The following is a 15150-nucleotide window of genomic DNA, read 5'->3' as shown; positions in this document are numbered from 1 at the left end:
GTGGTGCCCTTGACAAAAGCACTTAACCCCACCTGCTCCAGCTGAGCCGCACTGTAGCTGCATTGAGCAACTCCCTGGTGTCACTTTGTGTAATTAAATGAGGTTGAAAATAGGCGGCATTGGAAAGAAGAAGTTGTTCCCGGTGGTATTTGGTTAAGTAAAGGTTTGAAGAAATGACAACATGATGCAACTTGTGTTATGAATGATTTCAAGCAGCTTTGCAGTTTTTCATGTTGCATATTTGGTGAAATATGAGCAATAATTGCATTTGACTGTTCTGCTGTAGCATGAATCATATGTAATGCATACAAACCAACGATTCCGCAATTCATTTGTGTCTGGAATTATTTTATCTTGAAGAACCGTTGCAAAGCAGTTAGCTGATATGGTAAAAGATTTTTGAAAAAGCACATTGTGTCAGAGAGATCAGTGTGATATATATTTTCAATCATTTATCGTTGCACCTTGTGGCGTTACGGTCCCCCTCCCACGTACTAGATGACTACTACAATCAGTAGTACATTATGAAGTTTATTAGAGTGTTTAATTTCTAAATGCAGTGCTCATTTCATTAAGTCACACTCCTAAGTAATTAAACACAGAACTTCTCTAAAATAAATTATCTTTTTCTCCTCATTTAAGCTTTCGTCTCCAACAGTTAATGAGTCAATAATAAGTAGTGCCATTGCATAGCAGCACCTGTCTAACTGCCCTAATGGACTGAAACGCTGACATGTCTGTCATCTTGACTGACATTTCTGTGATTGGTTGAATGGCCGTCTAACAGAGCCTCTAACTGACTAATTGACTGGCTGATTGACTCAAGGGAGTGACTGGCAGTGATTTACTGTAAGTATAGGCACTTAATACAAGGTAAGCAGTCAGGCATGTCCATGGTATGACCAGGCTGAGCGTCTAGTGGGATAATAGCATGACCTCCTGTGTGACACTGAAAAGAGGGAATGTGGAGGATCAGAGCAAGTGATGGTGGCAGAGAGAAGGTGAGGATGAAGAGCAGAAGAAAAAAAGGCAAAAGGGGAAAGAACGTGCAAGAGAAGAGTCATCTCTGAAGCCATTAAGGTAGAAGTCCTGATGGACAAGGCCACACACCGAGAGGGACAGTGAGAAAGAGATAAGAAGAGATAAAATGTTAAATAGAGGAATGAAGGAAGAGAAAGAGGCGAGGTAAGATTGTAGACTGAGAGATGTGGCAGAGAACTTTTAGGTGTTTGTGTCGCCTCCATTTCCCCCTGGGCTACGAAAAACTCTGAATTTTGGCTCCGGTGTCAGTTTGGAGTGTTAGTGAATGCGGTTGTGTTTCCGAAGCCTTTGTGCTGTGACAGAAAGTGTTCACACCAATTCATTTTAGTTATTGTGTGTCATCTGTGTGTGTTTGTGTGTGTGTGAGCGTCTGTTTCCGTGCCCCCTCAGGGCAACACTGCGTTTCCTAGAGGGCATAAGAAATGATGACAACTCTGAATTCTCTGGTGGGGTTACAGTAAGAGTGACTCCGCTAACTTGGCACTTTTGAGAAAGAAATTGCCTCGAACCAGATATTCAAACAGACTGAGAACAGAACTGTTGAGGGATTTTTCTACTGCACACATCATTCCTGTATGCCTGCTCTGGGACTGTATTTTTAGTCACATTTTAAAATGTGTCAAATGTCTGCCAGGTGAGTTTGCTCTTAACCGGCTCCCCTTACCTTTTCGTGAGCTGAGGTGCAGTTCAGTCACATCAGGACACTGAGGCTCAGTGGCATTTATGTGCAAACTTATCCATCGAATTCCTCACATTTTTTTAATACTAGAACCTTAAAAGAATAAGGTTTCCTCAAGTACTTACCTGTAAATGGAGCCGCGGATAAAATAATCATCACCCTTGTAAGACTTTTATAATGGTAAGATGTAACCCTGACTTTACAAGCGGTGGTTTGTGGTCGCCTCACAGCAAGAAGAATCCATTCGCCCTGTGGTCTGTCTGGAGTTTGCATGTTCTCCCAATGTGTGTGGTGATTTTCTGTGGGGACTCTGACTTCCAGCCACAGTCCACAGACATGCAGATGTTTGTTTGGTTCACTGAAGACTCTGGCTACTTGTCTTACCCACTGACGGCTGGGATTGGCTCCATCCCCTCCTGCATATATAGCAACTGCCGGCTACAACAAGATTAACATTAGCTGAGAGAGCGAGAGACACATCCTCTTTTACTCTGCCAGGAGTAGTAGATTGTTCTAGAACAGGAATAAAATACAGGACATTAGGGGATGGTTTTCTGTATTTTGGAGCTTTCCATCATAAACAGATCCCAGACTACATTATTTTCAAAATATAATATCTTATAATATCTTATTTACACGAATAATGATTTTTCTGAAAATTACTTAAATTATTTTGTACCGGTGTTTGTACTATGTAACTTACTAACATGATGTCGCAGAATCCAGGACATTAGACTTTGGCAGTTTTCACATCTGGCGACAACTGTCTCCAGCTTGCTGCCCTGAGTTACCCTATGCTAATGTGCTTTCTCCATTTTTAGCTTTATGGACAGGAGTCCTTTTAATTTGAAAATCTGCTGGTAAGAGCTCTATATAAAAGCCTCTCACACTGGTGAGTCCCTGTCCGTCTCAGTCTCTGTCCTTGACTTTGCCTCGCTGTGCATATATATCTGCCTGTTTTTTTTTTTTTTTATTGAAGGACTGCCCTCATCCCATCAGTGAGACACATCACACACACACATCACACACACACACACACATACAACCACAGACATCTTGATTGTGCGACACGTTGAGGAAAAACTCATTCATCTCCTCGTTTTAAGCCCGTCCTCCATTTGCCCTCTCTCACTCACATTATGTTGCATTTTCAAAGCTCTTATTTATTGTTGGTCCAATTCAAGGCTGCTGGAGCTTATCTCAGTATGTTAACGTCTAAAAAGGTGAAGTAAGTATATTCTAGACTGGACGGCAGATTTTCTTAGGTCCATCACATCGACCCAGACACATTCATGTTTATTATATACTCCCCTTTTCAAAGGATCCTCCCTGTCACTTTGGATGTGACGAGGAAGACAAGCAGCCGTCAGGCAAACAGGATCAATAGGGATTTTCACATTGTTTGAAGGATATTTGAAGTAATATTTTGATATTTGGAGGCATTAAGAACTCGTTGAGAGGAAAGACAAACATCATGATTTGCAATAAGAGTGAAATGTTTCAGCTGTCGCACGGTTTTCATTTCGTGTCTCTATCTGTGGCAGAGGCTGAGAAATGAAGGTTTCAGTAACGCTGTTGCATCAGGTCCGTCTTTACCTCTGGCCTGCGGTGATACCGCTTCTTATTCGCACAAATCCTCCTCCTGAGACGCGCCTGTCACCCTGAGCCTTGGTGAGCAGGTCAGCAGGCACATCAAAGTCTGTCTGAGTCGTACCAGTTGTTGTCAAAGCTGTTTTTTTTCTTATATAAGGAAATTGTCTATTTTGTAATCAAGCATTTACAGATAACTCTGTTGTTTCCCATAAACTAACTTGAATATATCTGTGCAGTTTAACTATGTACTTAATAACAAATAGTAAAACATATAGCAAACATATTTTAATATGTATAATTGTATCGCTAGAGTGACAGATTCTGGATCTACACTTTGGCCTTGGAGCCAACCTGCTTTAGATTTCTTGATATGAAATGAAGATATGAAATGTCACAATGTCTCTGAGTGTTAGTGCTTCACAGCAGTAAGTTTAATAGAAGTTCCTGAATGCATCGGCTGTGGTTTACTTCTCTGGTTAACTATCAGGTCTGATAAATACTTTTTATAGCCAGTTTGCTTGTTTGTGGGACTAAATAACTTTGGGATCATATGTAATCCTTAAAGTTGCCTTGTAATGTTTGCATCTTAGTTTCTTTTATCTTGTGCCCAAATTATTATTGACTTCCCAAACCACAGATTAGATTATGATTAGATGAATTAAGCGTCAGTCTGGAATGTACTCAAAGGGGATTTCATGATTTAAAGTGCTGCTGCAAGATGTCTGGCTCACACTTTGAATTTTGATTTGATGTCTCAAACTGTCAAAATAAAGTTCTTAGTGAAATGAATGCAACTAGTACAAATTATTAATCAACCAATAATAATCTTTCTGACGAGGGAACATCTGCTCGCACGGACCACAGCCTTACGGATGCCGAGGGGTTGTGCTCCAAGAAGATATGTGTCCCCATCGACTGGAGTGATCACAACATAATTATAGCTATAACCAGCAAAGTGAAGGCACCTTACGTGAAAACCAAGGTAATTTATGGAAGATCAAATTGGAGTCTTCCACCAGGACTCATTTTGATCTAAATAATTTATGCAGCTCTGACAAACAAAGATCCCTGGTGGAATATATTTACCCTGTAGTGGACAAATAGGCACATATCATAGAGACTCAGGGGTGTACTCACTTTACACTTTATAACATGTACAGCAGCTTTTCATTTATATTTAATATATCTATAGACTGTTATTGTTTTCTCTTTATTGTAAAATTATATATTATTTATTAATTTGTTGTATGATTGATGTAAATGTACAGACTGGGACTGAGTATGTGTGTGTTTGTGTTTCCAGGTTTGTGTGAGCTGCATGAACTGCACACGCACATTTACTTTTATGGCAAACGGCGACTCAATGCTGGCAGAGTATGGAAAAGATGAGCTGGGAAACAACATCAAACCCCAGAGAGGCTACAGGTGAGATTTCATTTGATTTCAGTTCACCTGACCCACTTTAACACACTTTTGTAGAGCGATATGTGATCAAACAGGTTTGCTAGAAGTGTGATCTTTGGTATTTGTGCAATCCTGCAGAAATCAGACGAATAAACAACATGGGCTAAAGCAGGAAGGTAAGTACATGAAGGTTGTTTAAGTTGGTGGAAGTCTGCAGTTATATTGTGTTTGTATCGCTCAAGTTTATAAAAGCAAGTGTATCAGGTTGATAACATTTGAATAGCTTCTTAATTGAAAATCTATATTAATCATATTACAATGCAATTTTGATTTCCATCTGCATAACAAGACCAGATATATACAGAGGTCACCCTTCGTTTGTTAGATATCTCAGGCATTCAGCTTCTTGATTCAATTATTTAATCTCATTTTATATGACGAACAGGAAAGTACAGACAAGGTTTACTTTGCATAGATTGAAAGATATCGTTCTTTCTCAGCATGCAACAGGGATTCATTATGTAGAAAGTGCACAAGATGTCAAGGAGTCCCTGGATTTAAAGTTAATTTAGTGTGTGTGTCTGTGTGTGTGTCTATGTGAGCGTCTGTGTGTGTGTGGTATGGTTTTGGGCTCATTTGCAGAGGGAGATTTTGGGAGTGGCTCAGGGGATCCAGTGCCAGGTTTCAGATTTACACAGGTGTTACCTGGTAAATATATCGGGGGTTTCTTGTGAACCAGTAACATGCAGGACCACATTTTATTTTACTAGATTGGGATTTGTATTTAGATCTGCACCAAATTTCTCACCCTGATAAATATCAGTCCTCCAAATATCCCTGATTCTGCCAACATGCAGACAAAAACAAAACCTCCTTGGTGGAGGAAATAGATAGACAAACAGACAAACAGACAAACAAACAAACACAAACAAACAAATACCATATTTTTATACACAGACCCAGAGGAGCACAGGGAGTTACGGTTTATTAACATTTTTGGCTTTCCAACTAGATTATAAAAATATGGGCCAAGTCAGAATGAGGCCTTTATTTGACTCATGAGATAAGATAAGGTTTCATTCACAAAGATGTGGAGGAAAGTCAGAGACGGACTGGAGGAGCCAGCAGAGTAAAAATGTGTGTGTGTGATAGTAAGTGAATTGAACTGTGTGGGAGTGATGTGTTAGCAGTGGATACATATCATTTCCGTTCTGCCTCCACTTAAGAAGAAGGACATTTGCAAGTCTCAGCGAATGTTGTGCATCGCTTCACAAACCGCAGCAGAAACACCACGAAGGGTCTCCAGTGACTCTTCCCAGTTCATTAAGTCATTCATTTCAATAAACGATCCTTAACCAACTGTAAAAGCTGCTTGAGATTTAAATGTTTTCCTCCTCTTCAAATCCAATACTGGCAGAAACACTAACGATGCCAGGAATGCTTCGCTGAAATGAAATTACCAGATATCCACTGTGTTGTTTTTGGAGGCCACAGGCTTCGTGCCAGCTGCCAATGGAATCTACTCTCACCTCCTGCTGCCCAGTGTGGAGAAATCCCAAAGGCCACAGACTGAACAACATCAGGACCCCCAATCATTAGCCGACCAGAAATATCCACTCAGCTCAGCAGGGGGCGCTTGCACTTATAGATAATGAGTGACAGAGAATAGATGTCACGTTTATCGTTGTTGTCTCAGTTGTGCTTTTCTATTTCATATTTTTAAGGCTGGAACATCAGGGGGTTCACTACAATGCAGTGGCAATGTGAAGTAATCCTCTAGGTTATTTATTAACAGTCTATAGTTCTGCAATATGGAGACTGTAATGTGTCCACATGGTTCATACATCTTCTGTTCACATTTGTAACATAAAGCTTGAGGCTAGCAGCGACAGCAGTGTTGTGAATCTTGTATCTGCTGATGTTTCTCCAATAAAAAACGAGTTGACTCAGGGTGTGATGCAACAGGAAAGGCCAAGTAGACACTTCCCTGGGGCGTCAAGCTGAGAGAAGGCCTCAGAGAAAGAGGCTTATCATGTAAGTCCACAGCAAAAGCAATTTTATTAGAACCTCCTCAAGTTCTGTGAACAGGAGAAGCAACAACACCGCTGATGGAACCCCGAACAAGGCCCACATGCCATTAGCTTTCTATGGGTTGGTGGTGTGGGTTTGCACAACTTCACTATGTTATCATCATTTATGATAATGTGTATAATGTGTATTGATACAAAAATAGTAATTTGATGATGGGAAGATATTGACTCCGCAGCTCTTGTTTGCCTCAAAGTCCCTGGAAATGGATAAAGACCAAGTTGAGCTGCTGTCAAGTGAAGTTTGGTCTTTTATCCGGAGTAAAACCCTGAAATCACTCTTATGTGTCTGTGGTCTCCTTGATGATGTCAAGGATTAAACCCTCACAGTTATTCTTGTGTATATTTAACTCTTTATAAAACCACCTATATATGATAATACCTTTATAAACAAAAGCATTTTCAAGATGAAAAGGTCGTCTTGGTGTAAAAAGATGTTTTTATATTAGGAACTCTTTGATTTCCCTGATGTGTATTTGTGAATGTCAGACATTTAGCACAAGCTGAAAGGCTTCCCGGCGTGAGTCTCTTTAAAATGAGCTCAGATTATTTCCCCCCCGTTATTTAAAATTTGACACATTCCTAATTGAGTTGTTTGAAGTGGTTAAGTTACACTGTTGTCAAGACAACCAGATACTGTAAATAATATAATTTAATAGATCTTTTTGTGCCTTGCTTTTAATCCTTTTGACACTAATTTAATTCCAATGGTATATAAAACCACTTGATCATCAGAGCACTCATATCAAGTACAAAATGTTATTAAATTGAGTCACAACTCGGGTAATGACACCAGTTATTACTTGTTATGCTCTTATCTCCAGAAACAGCCATTTCTAGTCAGCAATTCAAGTTTTCTGTTTCTGTAGAGACTTTCCGTAAATTTATAGCCAACTGGTAAATAAAGGAAACATGTCTTCATCAATTATTCAATAAGAGAAACGACACTTAAAGATTCAAAGCAGTTGAGCCTAAAAGCATCATGAATAAGGAAATTGACTCTGAACACTGACAAGTTTAGATCGGCTTAGATAAAATAACATTGTTGTCCTGAAGCTGCAGAGTGGTGAGGGGCAAATATCCATAATGGGCTTTATTTGATTGAACGGTCAAGTTGTGAAGCTGTGAATTATTAACACAAAGGCACTTTAACAGTAAATATGGATCATAACCAGCAAGTTAAATGTGTCAAGAAGGACTAGATACCCTCAGATGACTTTATGGATTCAATCAACTAAAAGAAGCTTTTATTTATTAAAAAGAGAGAGAATCTGTCCTTATTCTTTTCATAATCCTGCCTGAAAATATACCTACATCAACGGTTAAACCAGGCAACATGACAATATCAGGGTGGAGAGAGAAGAGGCCAGAACAGACAAACACATCTGATGTCCTGTCACTGCAGACACAATTATGGTTGTCGCAGAGCGTAGGAAACTGTTAAGTGGCATCCATCAGTCCATTACTGATGTGTACAAGGCGAATGGCCACGTCCCAACTCCTGCATTATTGTCCTGGTTATGTGGTCGCTCTCAAAAACTACTGTCTTGGATCTGCACCTTGCTCTATGTGGCTCGGACGGGCTCTGACCAGCCAGGTTACAAACAAATCCAAGTAATCCTTGATCGCCACACCCCCACGCCCCCTGCTGTGCCTTCTCTCCTCCCACTAGGTGCAGTCCTTGTCCGCTCCCCTTCAGGAGACGTGACATCACTGCAGGAATGCAGACGGTGCTCACGAGGGATTCTGCTCGCTCACGCCACAGCTCGCTCACTGTGGAGGAGTCATAAAGGACAGAGGCCAGAGAGGGGTTTTATGGGCCCAGATGTGTTGAATAAATCATTTCCCCCAGACCTAATTAAACACTTACTGCCTAGCCCTGTTAAGCTATTAACATCTGCTCTACCAAATGAGCTAGGAAGGGCTCCAGCACGAGATGGATTCAACAAGGGCTCGCTGAATAAATACAGTGTTTGCTTTCAGATTTCTCCTCTGGCCTTGTTCATTTCAGTTTGTCTTCGTGTCTGCTGCTCTCGCTCTTCACATTTTTTTTTTGTTGGATTTAGCTGAATAACTGTGTACTTTGCTGCTTCTGTTATCAAACAGGATATAAATGAATTCCTTACAGATTCGGGGCTGACATTTAGATGCTGACACAGAGGCGATGCACGGTCATTAGATTGTTGCTGAATGGCTTTTTTTATGTTATTGCCTCAGGAACTATTGAAAGGTGTCGTATATTTCATGTGTTTGGTCTCATTCGTAAAATTGTCTTCTCACTATAAGCCATGTCTAATTTTGTTTTTTCTACAACTGTCAAAGCAACTGTTGCACAAATGATTTAAAAAATCTCCAACCTCATGTAATCAGAAGTTCTTTGCCTGGATTATCTGGGCTAGTAATGACTCGGGGGTTCACTTACAGGGCAACTATCCAGCGTTTACCACGGTTTATGCAAAAGCTTTGCTGTTGCTTCTCGTCCTGACTTTGGTTAGTTCAACCTGATCTCTGTTGGATCGCACACAGTTATGAGAAATTAAACTTCAATACTTAATGGTGCCCTGGGAGCTTTTACTATATCTGTAGATAAGTTGGATGACACAAGTCCCAGTATTAAGCCAAAACATCCCGGATACATGCAACACATTGTTTGTGTTGCTCTCCAAAATACATTTAGTTTCCTTGACGCCAACAGAGGTTTCTATAATTTCTTTCATCATAACACATTATTCTTGATATCTCAGTGGAGCAGCTGTTATCCGTTCCTCTGGATGTGAAGTCCATCCTCGATTCCAGCCCAAAGTCCCCGGTGGTGGTTTTAAATACCGTTGGGTATCAATTTTATAGGCACAAATGTCAACTAAAATTTATCACAATTTTCTTTGACCTTGAATTTCCTTGATGAAGCCCAACACCAAAGAAATTACTATCTAGTCTCATTTATTTTAAGTAGAACAATATAAATAAGGAAAATTCACACCCCCAAAGTGAAATGTATAGGGTCCAATTAAAAGGGAAAAGAGAGAGAGGGGGGGGGAGGGGGTCGTCACGATTAGTTCAGGTCTCCCTACTGGTGGTTTGTCATGATTAGTTCAGGCCTGCTGATCTTGGCTGCTGCTCCCTGAGCTCAATAGGATTTGGTGTAATCCCGCCCCGAGCAGAGCAGAACAGATGGACACACAGGTAAGATCACAGTGGTATAGGGGCTATAATTGGCCTGACCCTCTGCCGGCAAAACCCCTTTTACTGGTTGTAATTTCAATCCTGAGATTATGTTATCAGATTTCAAATGAGTGTCACCCTGTCAAAGTGTTGAATTCTGTGTCTGTCCCACAGAGGGAATTGATTTAAAACTTTCCTTTTACCCCAGTGCAGATTAAAATCAGCAGTTTGAGACATTGTTCGATTGTCTATCAGACGCTGTGAGTGCAGAGACACTAACTGTGCTGTAATACCACAGAGCAGATGGACAGACGGGTACGTCCACTGTCTCTCAGGAGCATGCACCTTCTGGTTCTCTGTCGTCCTCCATCATGTCCAAACTTTGTCATCAAATGTATAAAATAAATTCATATAAACAAAGAAACTCTGTAATTTCATAGATATCAGCTCCTGCTTCCTCTTCCTTTCATGTTTTATTAGCCAAAGATGAAGCCCTGAGAATTGTGGCGAGCTGCATTGTTATATCCACAGTCGTCCGCTCCCTGACTGCAGGCTCTGAGGGATTGTGCATCATTTAGAATGTAATGGGAGGAATTTCACATGGCTATGAAAGAGGAAAAATCTTTTTTGGCCAATTTGCACATAACACCTCATAGTTAGAGATGAAGAATGGCAGCAATTTGGTGATTTTTAGAAGTGTGTAGCCAGAACACCTCTAAAGCTCCACTTAGCACCACTTGCTGCCAATTTCAAATAACCCAAATGTAACCTCTCTTCACTAAAAGAATATGGTGCCAACCTGATTGATGACTGCTGCTCAACTCAAGCTTTTATTGTCATAGCAGCGGGATTTAACCATTTTTACTTCCTTAGTGTGCGCGTACCTTTAGCTGCTGGGAATTAAGACATCCCGATTTATGTTAAACAATGTTGTTTGTTGCGGTACATATCCAAAACCATGTTAGTAGATGGTACATAGACCAACAAATTCGATTGAGTGATTTGATGCAATTAAACTAAGTGAAACGTAATGATTCACAGCTGAGACTGACACCCGATTGGTCAAGACTTTATTGCGGCGAGACCACAATTCCACAACCTCCACTTCAGGAACAATCGTGTGCAGACTGTGGCTCCAAATAACGTCAAACAGAAGATGTCATCACCCCATCCTTGAGATTTTAGTTTCATCTTTGTTCACTGGGAGGAAGTGATGTGTCTATTCCAATAACGAAAGATCCTGCTTTCTATAAACGCTAACTCTGTTATTGTATTGACCATGTAGCCGAATAGATGTGGAAGTTAAGCTGGGTGACTTAACTCAAAGCAAATTGGGCAAAGGATTACTGTGTTTTACTGTCGATCGTCTGCCTTCAAGTGCCGACAGTTGAGGGACAAGCACTGACTCACAGAATAAATAACCCTTTGTAATTACCTCGGAAATAATCTCCTCTCAAAACAAACAGTGAACAGTTCAGCAGGCTGAGAACAATCTTTTATATAAAGGGTGAAAGCTCCAGAGCAGGATTATACAAAAAGTTTTCTTCTGAGACTTGAGAGATTCATTAACCCGTGCTCAAGACGAATAATCAGCTTTTCACAGAGTCAGTTTTGTTCCTCAACATATTCAGAGTAGTTATTTTAAAAAGGTGCTGACTCTGACGCTGCTGGAGCCAGCGGGTGTTCTCCATCTCCCCCTGTGACAACAGGATGATTACAACCACGCAAGTATCTCTAGGAATTCATATATTTTATTTATGTGCCATCATTTAGAAAGCAGTGAGACTCTTGTCCTGAATTTTTAATCAGGACGTTTAACAACCGATCTGTAGACAGTGTTGTTGTGTTCAGAGATGTGACAGTAAGGTGTAGTAGGGGTTTTAAATGGTTAATAACTGTATGTGTGCACAGAGGTGGGAAGCACGTATATGTCGACTAACTACTTGAAGGTGAACGCCACAGATTCCACACATCAGAGTCTGTTTACCTGGCGAGGACCTCTGGTTGTTTAGAGGCTTGTAACAAATTGCATCAGAGGATATCAGCGTCGTCTTGGGCTGAAGTCTTTTAAATGACGAAACCAGTTTTCTTCCCTTTTCTACGACACTTTCGTTTCAGAGAGAAACACATTTACCTAACAGTTACTGGTTAATTCAGATGTGAATATATCTCAGCTGAATCCATATAATTATGATCCAAGGCTGTTGATTAAATCAGCTAAATGTAGCTCCAGACATATCTACATTAATGAAGGTTCATTCTGTTTACGTTTGATCCTTTAAGATCATTTATCTGCTTTTTAAATAGTTTATTCTTTAGTTTCCAATGGTTCTTCCTGGAATTGTGTGGACTTTTAATTACTCATTAAAGGCTCAGATGAAGTTAAAGTTTCAGGAAGTTACAAGAATTGCATGTTAATTCCTGCTTTAAAAATGACCCAAACATTTCCTGTGTAACTGGAGAAGCTCGGCTGCTCAGTGACTTCTTTACCTTACAAGAACTTGACCGTTGGAATAAGGCCTGAAGGAGCAGTTCATCCCGAATAAATAAGGTTGCTTTTCAGCTCATAGGCAGCATGAAACCAAGTGTTAATTGCACTGTGTGTGTGTGTGTGTGTGTGTGTGTGTGTGTGTGTGTGTGTGTGTGTGTGTGTGTGTGTGTGTGTGTGTGTGTGTGTGTGTGTGTGTGTGTGTGTGTGTGTGTGTGTGTGTGTGTGTGTGTGTGTGTGTGTGTGTGTGTGTGTGTGTGTGTGTGTGTGTGTGTGTGTGTGTGTGTGTGTGTGTGTGAATATATTATATAAAAAATGTGCCTTAGGGCTTCAGCTCACTGTGTGAAAATATGCACCTGTAGAAATATCTCTGCAAAAGAACCTCACCAGGCCGTGTGTGTGTTTCCCTTGTATTGCATTTTATTAAAAATCAAAAGAAAAGAGAATCTGTTTAATTTTAGGATTAGATGAAGGTTTTTGTGATGGTGCCAACTTTGTTCTTCCACTGCCACCACTGCTGTGTGTGTGTGTGTGTGTGTGTGTGTGTGTGTGTGTGTGTGTGTGTGTGTGTGTGTGTGTGTGTGTGTGTGTGTGTGTGTGTGTGTGTGTGTGTGTGTGTGTGTGTGTGTGTGTGTGTGTGTGTGTGTGTGTGTGTGTGTGTGTGTGTGTGTGTGTGTGTGTGTGTGTGTGTGTGGAAGCGGAGGAGTTAAACTGATGCCACAGCCCCACGGTGCTCCTGCCCCCCCCTGTCCGTCGCCATGGGGCGCACATACCAGCCCGGAGCAGAGCAGCCTCCCGGTAATCCGTGCGCCTTTCGGCCGTGCACCTAATTAGATTAACCGACGTGCACCGATCAACCGTCTCTGCTGCTGATTCCTGCTGCTCCTGCGGTAAATGCGCTGCCACCTTAAGACTCCGCATAGTCTCCCCCCTTCTCTCAATCTCTCTTTCTCTCTCCATCTCCCCCCTCCTTCTGTCGCTGTTGGTCTCTCTGTCTCCCCCTCCCTCCCTCTCTCTCTCTCTCTCTCTTTCTCTCTCTGTCTCTCTGGTGGAGGGAGCAGAGGAGTAACACTAGAGGAGATCTCCCGTTTCTCTCTCTCTCTCTCTCCCACACAGCTCGTCATTTCCCTGCGAGTCCCGCACAGGAGGCTGCAACTCAAACAGCTGAGGGAGACTATTCTTCTTTTTTTTGCCGGTGCCATCGCTTTTTCTCACTTCAAGATAAACTACTCGTTGTTTTTTTAATCATTTTAGTTTTTTTGAATACCTCCTCTTCCTCATCTTCCTCCCCCCTCCACTAAAAGCAAAAGTGGGGTCGGTCCATCGCCGGGCGGGTGGATGACTAGCGCGGATGTTATTTCCCTGGATGTTCTCTTCGGGCTGTGTCCGGTCCCGCGGCCCAGAGACGGCAACAGTGTGTGGAAAAGTAGATTTGAATGTTAAACATGTGGCTTCGACGAGGATAACGCGGTGAGTGGAGCCATGTTGCAGCTTTGTGATTTTATATTCCCTTTAGAAACATGTACATGCTGACCAATTACTGTGTTTTTCATTTCTGTATCCTCCTCATATACTTCACTTTCATCTGCGGGGTTCGTGCTCTTACACGCAGCAGTTTGTAAAACGTGTGGGAAGAACACGCGGCTCCTGTGACTGTGTGGAGCAGAAATGATGATGTAGCCTCTTCTACCTGTAACTACACCCTCTGTCATAACTCTGGGTTTATGATCCTCGTGTGTGGATGAACCGCAGCAGTTTGAATAGTTGCGTTTTTTTTCCCTCACTCGCGTGTTGTGGGATGTGTTCGCTGTCCGTGGTGCTGAAACAGGCGCCGGGTGTAATATCGGTGCTTGGGTAAAAATAAAGAATGAATTCAAGACAACTCGGCACATTCACATGCAACACGCTGCTGTCATGCATTTCACGAGGTGGATTAACTTCTTGATTCATGTGGCCTGCACCACCCTGCATGTCCGCCCCCTGATGGATTGTCATTGTGATATTAAGGTGGAGGAGCTGAGTTAAGTTGCTTTGCTGCGTCCATGTGTGAAACAGGCGATGTTTAATTTCTGTTGACAACCCCCCCCCCCCCCCACACACACACACCCATTGTCAAGCATCAGCCATCTCCTCTGAAATGCAGTGGGGTTATAGTTGATTTTCAACAAGTAGTGAAAGCGAGTGACAGCTGCTCCACTGCCGCACACACACATACAGGGTCTGTCTCCTGCACAGTGGTCCCGTCAGGAGCGAGCAGCCTGTGTGTCTGGGATTATAAAGGCAGAGAGAGAGTCATCCGATTACTTTAAATTACGGCAAGCTGTCGCCTCCTCGGTATGGAGCATGTGGGGGGGAGAAAGTTGGAGGTGACAGGAGGAAGGGTGAAGGTGGAAGTGGGTAAAAATAAAAGTCAAGGTTTTGTTTTATTTGTCACATCTCTTATTTGTCAACAATAACCTGCCTTATTAAGGGCTTCATCCTGCTCTGGGTGTCAACACAGCCCACAGTATGAACACTTATATAATGTGAGGCTTAGCTCAGTCATGTGTGAAATCGTCTTGTACACACAGGTAGAGCTGAAATGACCAGTAATGACATAAATACACGAGTGTGCGTTGCTGTTGTGTCTGTGTGTGTTACGCTGAAGCAGATTGAGTTGGATCCGAGCGTCCCAGTGACTGTACATACTGGATTAT

The 15150-nt window shown here is 41.8% G+C and overlaps 1 long non-coding RNA gene across 1 annotated transcript; it reads left to right on the top strand.

Annotated features, from left to right (window-relative positions):
- Positions 1-3857: 3857 nt before the first annotated feature.
- LOC133931579 (uncharacterized) lies at positions 3858-7057 on the top strand. Its single transcript, XR_009911913.1, has 4 exons — positions 3858-4295; positions 4617-4738; positions 4856-4893; positions 6135-7057. It is a non-coding gene; the product is annotated as an uncharacterized LOC133931579 (long non-coding RNA).
- The last annotated feature ends 8093 nt before the right edge of the window (positions 7058-15150 follow it).

This window comes from Platichthys flesus, chromosome 20 (genome assembly GCF_949316205.1).
Source record: "Platichthys flesus chromosome 20, fPlaFle2.1, whole genome shotgun sequence".
In the NCBI taxonomy this organism is placed as follows: domain Eukaryota; kingdom Metazoa; phylum Chordata; class Actinopteri; order Pleuronectiformes; family Pleuronectidae; genus Platichthys; species Platichthys flesus.
This window is presented reverse-complemented; position numbering and strand designations above follow the sequence as displayed.